The sequence below is a fragment of the Arachis stenosperma genome, chromosome 3, assembly GCF_014773155.1.
Source record: "Arachis stenosperma cultivar V10309 chromosome 3, arast.V10309.gnm1.PFL2, whole genome shotgun sequence".
NCBI classification, from domain to species: Eukaryota; Viridiplantae; Streptophyta; class Magnoliopsida; order Fabales; family Fabaceae; genus Arachis; species Arachis stenosperma.
Window position 1 is genome coordinate 100,508,701 of NC_080379.1, and position 6,227 is coordinate 100,514,927.

A 6,227-nucleotide genomic window follows, 5' to 3' on the forward strand; every position below is an offset into this window, starting at 1 on the left:
AATTTTAATTTGGTTTAATTACTCTATTCGTCCCTATAGTTTCGCAAAATTTTCAATTAGGTCCCTATACTTTTTTCTTTTTAATTGGGTCCTGGTGCACGAAATTGTGATCATCAATGGCGCCATCAACATGGTACGCTCAATTGCAATCTCAACTCTTTATCACAACTTCGCACAACTAACCAGCAAGTGCAATGGGTCGTCCAAGTAATAAACCTTACGCGAGTAAGGGTCGATCCCATGGAGATTATCGGTATGAAGCAAGCTATGGTCACTTTGTAAATCTCAGTCAGGCGGATTCAAATGGTTATGGATGATATATGAATAAAGCATAAAATAAAGATAGAGATACTTATGTAATTCATTGGTGAGAATTTCAGATAAGCGTATGGAGATGCTTTGTCCTTTCCGTCTCTCTGCTTTCCTACTCTCTTCATCCAATCCTTCTTACTCCTTTCCATAGCAAGCTGTATGTTGGGCATCACCGTTGTCAATGGCTACAGTCCTATCCTCTCAGTGAAAATGTTCAACGTGCTTTGTCACAGCACGGCTAATCATCTGTCGGTTCTCAATCAGGTTGGAATAGAATCCAGTGATTCTTTTGCGTCTGTCACTAACGCCTGATGATTGGATTTTTGACGGTATAGAATTTCACAAATGAATTCTCGTTGCAAGTATAATTTCCAAACCAATCAAAAATCCTTTCATACAAAAGATTGTTTGTCACAAGTAACAAACTCCCTAATTTTATAAACCGAATTATTCAAACCTCGGGTCGTTCTCCCTAGGAATTACAATAAAGTGCCTTGTTATTGGTTAGAAATGTGTTTTGGGGTTTTGGATAAGAAGCATGAAAAGTAAATGGCAATGAAAATAAACTAACAACTATAAAAGGCTCTTGGCAAGGTATGAAAATTAGAAGTCCTATCCTAGTTATCCTTCTCAATTGTGATGAGAATTGTTCATTGCTACCACTTAGTTAACCCTTACTAAATAAAGGAAAGTCAAGTGGATGAATTGACTTGAGCCACAAGTCCTAGCCAACTCCCAAGGAAAGACTAGCTTTAGTGCACTCCAAACCAATTAGCAATCTCTCCAATTATCAATCAACAAAGGAATTAGATAACTCAAGTGTCACTAATTACTCTACCTAGGCCAAGAGGAACAAAATCTACACTAAAACTAAAAGAGACATTTCAACAAACACATAAAGTGCAATAGAAGTAATCATTATTAAATGCAAGAATTAAAGGAATCTACAACTACAAAAACAAGAGATTAACAATAGAAAAGCAAAGAAGACACATTTAGTATGAATTACCTCTTATTGAATTGAAAGAAAATGGAAGAAACAATAGTAGATCTACAACAAAACACAAGAACAACATAAAAGAGATTACACCAAAAGAATAGAAGAAGAATGAATGTAACTATAAGGAATTGAGAAGATAGAAGTATAAGAAGATGAATCTAAATCTAGATCTAAGAACTAAACCTAATCCTAATCCTAATTCTAGAGAGAAGTGAGAGCTTCTCTCTCTAGAAACTAACTCTAACTACTAAACTAAACTAATGGTTAAAAGTTTAGTTGATTCCTCTTCAATCCTTGGCTTAAATAGCATCAGAAATGAGTTGGATTGGGCTCACAAGGCTTCTAAAATCGCTGGCCACGTTTTGCTTTAAGTGGACTAGGTGGCAGCAACGGTGCGTGCGCGTACTATGCGCGTGCGCGCCACCATACGTGTGGAAACTATGGCAAATCTTATTCGTTTCGAAGCCCCGGATGTTAGCTTTCTAACCCAACTGGAACCGCATCATTTGGACCTCTGTAGCTCAAGTTATGGTCGTTTAAGTGCGAAGAGGTCGGCTTGACAGCTTTCCGGTTCTTTCATTTCTTCATGAGTTCTCCAACTTTTCATGCTTCTTTCTTCATTCCCTTGATCCAATCTTTGCCTTCTAAATCTGAAATCACATAGCAAACATATCAAGGCATCTAATGGAATCAAGGAGAATTAAATTTAGCTATTTTAAGACCTAAAAAGCATGTTTTCACTCTTAAGCACAATTAAAGGAGAATATACAAAACCATGCTATTTCATTGAATAAATGTGGATAAAAGGTGATAAAATCCCCTAAATTCAATACAAGATAAACCGTCAAATTGGGGTTTGTCAACCTCCCCACACTTAAACCAAGCATGTCCTCATGCTTAAACCAAGAATGAAGTAAGGGTATGGCATTTATTCAATGGAAACTAACTAAACGCAATCTACCTATATGCAACTATCTAAATGAATGCAATTGCTTGGTCAAAATAAATTAATTCCCAAGAAGCATATATGCACAAGGGCTAAGGACTAGCAAGTCTAATCCACAATTGAATTGAGTTATTAAATAATTTTACAAACTTGCATGAAAATTATGATCATAGGTGAAAACATGTAATTGAGCATCAAACCCTCACCGGATGTGTTTGCGCTCTACTCACTCAAGTGCTTAAGGTTGATTCTCTCAATTCTCTCCTAATCATGCTTTCTAAGATTTGTTTTTCTTCTAACAATCAACAAATATTTCATGCATGCATACATATATCATGAGGTCTTTTCATAGGTTGTAATGGGGTTAAGGTCACGGTAGGATGCATATTTGGTCAAGTGAGCTTGAAATTTGAATCTTTGATAAGCTTAAACTTCCCACCTAACCTATGACATCCTATACAATTAAGTTCTAATATAACTACCCATTCCTCACTTTTTCACATACTCATGTATTCCTTTTTATTTCACAACACTTATGCATTGACCCTTATTGGGCTTGCTTTGGGGCATTTTGTCCCCTTTTTATTATTTTTTTCTTCTTTTTCTTTCTTTTTCTATTTTTTTCTTTTCCATATTATTTTTATTTTTTTCTTTTGTTTTTCTCATTTTTTTTTCTATATACAAGAGCATCAATGCATAAGGTTTTACATTTGATCAATACATGAGCATGTACCTAATTCTCAATAGTTTCAACAAAATACAAAATACACCCCTTTTATTCACCCAATGTCCCAAGGTTCCCACACTTGAATGATTCTCACACACACTAGCCTAAGCTAATCAAAGATCCAAATTAAGGACATTTATTGTTTTTCGCTTTAAGGCTTGTAATGTGCTAAATTAAGAACAAGTGGGTTAAGCGTAGGCTCAAATTGGCTAACAAAGGAATATAGAAGGTAGGGCTATTTGGGTAAGTGAGCTAATGAAATGATGGCCTCAATCATATAAATGCATGAATACACAAAATAATGGACATAAAGAATCAAACAAATCAAAGATTACAATCATAGAAAGAGAATAATGCACACAAGAAGGAAAATAAGTGGTTATAAGATGTAACCACACCATTAGGCTCAAATCTCACAAGCTTGTGTTCTTAGCTCAAAACATGATCCATCATGATCCACGAGATATATAATTCAAGCAAGTTCTATGAAAAGTTTTCACTCAAATCAATTGGTGCCCTATAGATAGAAATCTTGAAAAAGTTTTTTTTTTTTATTTTGACTAAGCTTATTGTGTATACATTTTGCAAAAATAAGAGAATGCAAGTAAAAACCATAAAATCCTAGAATGAAATGCAAAAGTGTTGGGATTAGAAACTTGTCACCCAAAATCGTCGAACGGTCGGACGACCTCCCCACACTTAAAAGTTTGCACCGTCCTCGGTGCACTCAAAGATGAGCAAGGGGGTACGACGACTCTCCGGATTGTTATGTGTTCTTAGTCTTGCTTCCGTTATTGCTTGTGGTGCATTCATCATGAAAAACAAAAATATAACACCATAAGGTAGGGTAATACAAAAGCACGGAAGCATAATTGTTGGAATGAGGTAAATCACTAGAATTGAGTGAATGAATTAGTGTGACATTAATGACAAATAAGTGTGTGAATTCTAAATTGCGTGGTTTAGAACACACATTAGCATAAAAGTTATGTCACAAAAGAAGCATGCACTTTACTCATTCTACTATGCTTGAGATGCTTTAAGTGAACTTGTAAGGTAAAACAAGAATTAAAGAAGCATGAAAGCATTCAAGCCAAACACATATGGATGCATATAATCATAAAATACAATGCATTAAGGTAAATGCACAACATCATCCATCAAGAGGTTCCCTAATCACAAAATAAGGCTCAAATCACATGGTGGCCAAATCATGTGATTCAAGAAGAGTTACAAGCTCGAAGGCAATTCTCATCACTTGGTATTTTTCAAAAGATAAGCATGAAAAACTCAAGACCAAGTAGCAAAATATAACCTCAATCATAGGATCCAACAAAGATTATCTAAAAACATTAATGCTAAATTAGCATTTAGGCAATAAGGGGGAAGCAATGCATAGTAAACAAAGTCAATAATCCAACACTTATGATGAAAAGAGAGAAAATAAAGTGAAAACTAAACTAAAACTAACTAACAAACTAACCAACTAACTAATTAACTAACTAAAATAAATGGTTGTCCATGGTGTTTGGAAGTGTTGGATAAGGGGTAGGAGGAGGGAAAAAGAAAGGAGGAGGAAAGAAATAGAAAGAGGAGAAGAAAAGAAATGTGGTGAAGGAAGGAAATCCACGCGTACGCGCGCATGCCACCCGCGCGCGGATGGTTTATTTCGAGAGTGGCGCGTACGTGTCATGTGCGTATGCGCGCAAGTGGGGTTGTGCCAAAGGCACAACGTTGGCGTGGCGTAGGCATAACTCTCTGGAAAATGTATGGAATGTGGAACTTCTCAATCCACGCGTACGCACGCATGGCGCGCGTGCGTGGATGGTCCAAAATGCATGATGTGCGCGTACGCGTGAAGTGTGCGTACGCGTAGATGGTGCTCTGTTTTTCAAAAAATTTTTTTGCTATGTTTTCGCACCAATCCAAGCATTCTAAACCTCCAAGCATCTACCAAAATACCATAAAACCTTATTTGACATGATAAAATACTAATTAAACTCAATCAACTAATCTAAACATGAAATTAAACTAGTTCTACCAATATGTACAAAAAAGAAAATGAAAGGATTTTACCATGGTGGGTTGTTTCCCACCTAGCACTTTTGTTTATTGTCCTTAAGTTGGACTTATAGGGAGCTCATCTCAAGGTGGCTTGTGCTTGTATTCATCTTGGAACTTCCACCAATACTTGGACTTCCAATAAGCTTCATTATTCAAGATTAATATCTCCAAGCTTTGATGGAGTTCTTCACAAACCATAGGCTCCCAATGTTGATCCTCATTTGTTCCTGGATCCCATATTTTGTCTTCACACCCATCTCCAAGTTGATTATCATTAATCCATGTGGGTGGTGAGCAAGGTGAATTCTCAACAAAGTGACCAAACATCCTTCTAGGCCCATGTATTCTAGTTATACACCAACCTTTACAATTAAGCTTTGAGCATGCAACCATAATGAACCTAGAATGATATTTCAAACCACTAACCATCTCCTTTTTACTCTTAAAGCCATTAATTTTTTTAAGTTGACCATCCGTCTCAAGCAAACCATATTCAAGGGGAATAACAAAGCTTAAGTATAAGGAATTTACCCACTTGAATGAGAGAATGGATAGTGGTGGCTTGGGGAGAGGTATCTCCAATGTGCTTGCAAGCTCTACTCCCTTGTTTGCTTCCTTGTCAATCACTACCTCTTCATAAACTTCTTCATTCTCACTCCTTTTTTCATCAACTTCATCTAACTCCTCTCCATCACTCAAGTCATAATTGGGAGGTTGAGAGAAATCTACCTCCACATCACTTTCAAATTCATTGGGAGAAGGTTCTTCAAGTTCAAAGGATTCATCACCAAGATGATTGGATGCATGATCTTCATCACCACGGGAACTCAACTCTTGCTCCATTCCTTCCAAGTCTTCATATGGAATATGCCTTGGAGGTTGTGCACATTCCTCCTCAACATCAACCTCAATCTTCTTGGAGGGGTTTTGTTCAACTATAGGTTCCCATGGAGGTTCTGCATCTCCTAAGTCTTCAACCACTTCTTCCTTTTCTTCAATAGTCATAGGCTTCTCCAATTGTTCTAATACAAAGTGGTATTCCTCATTTTCCACCGGAGTTTCCAATCTCTCCTTCATGCTATGCTCTTTAATTGATTCTCCACATGTGACCATGTGACCATTGGGAGGCTAAAGTGCTTACTACCTTGGTCAAGGTAGCCATAGATTCTAGTGTCTCC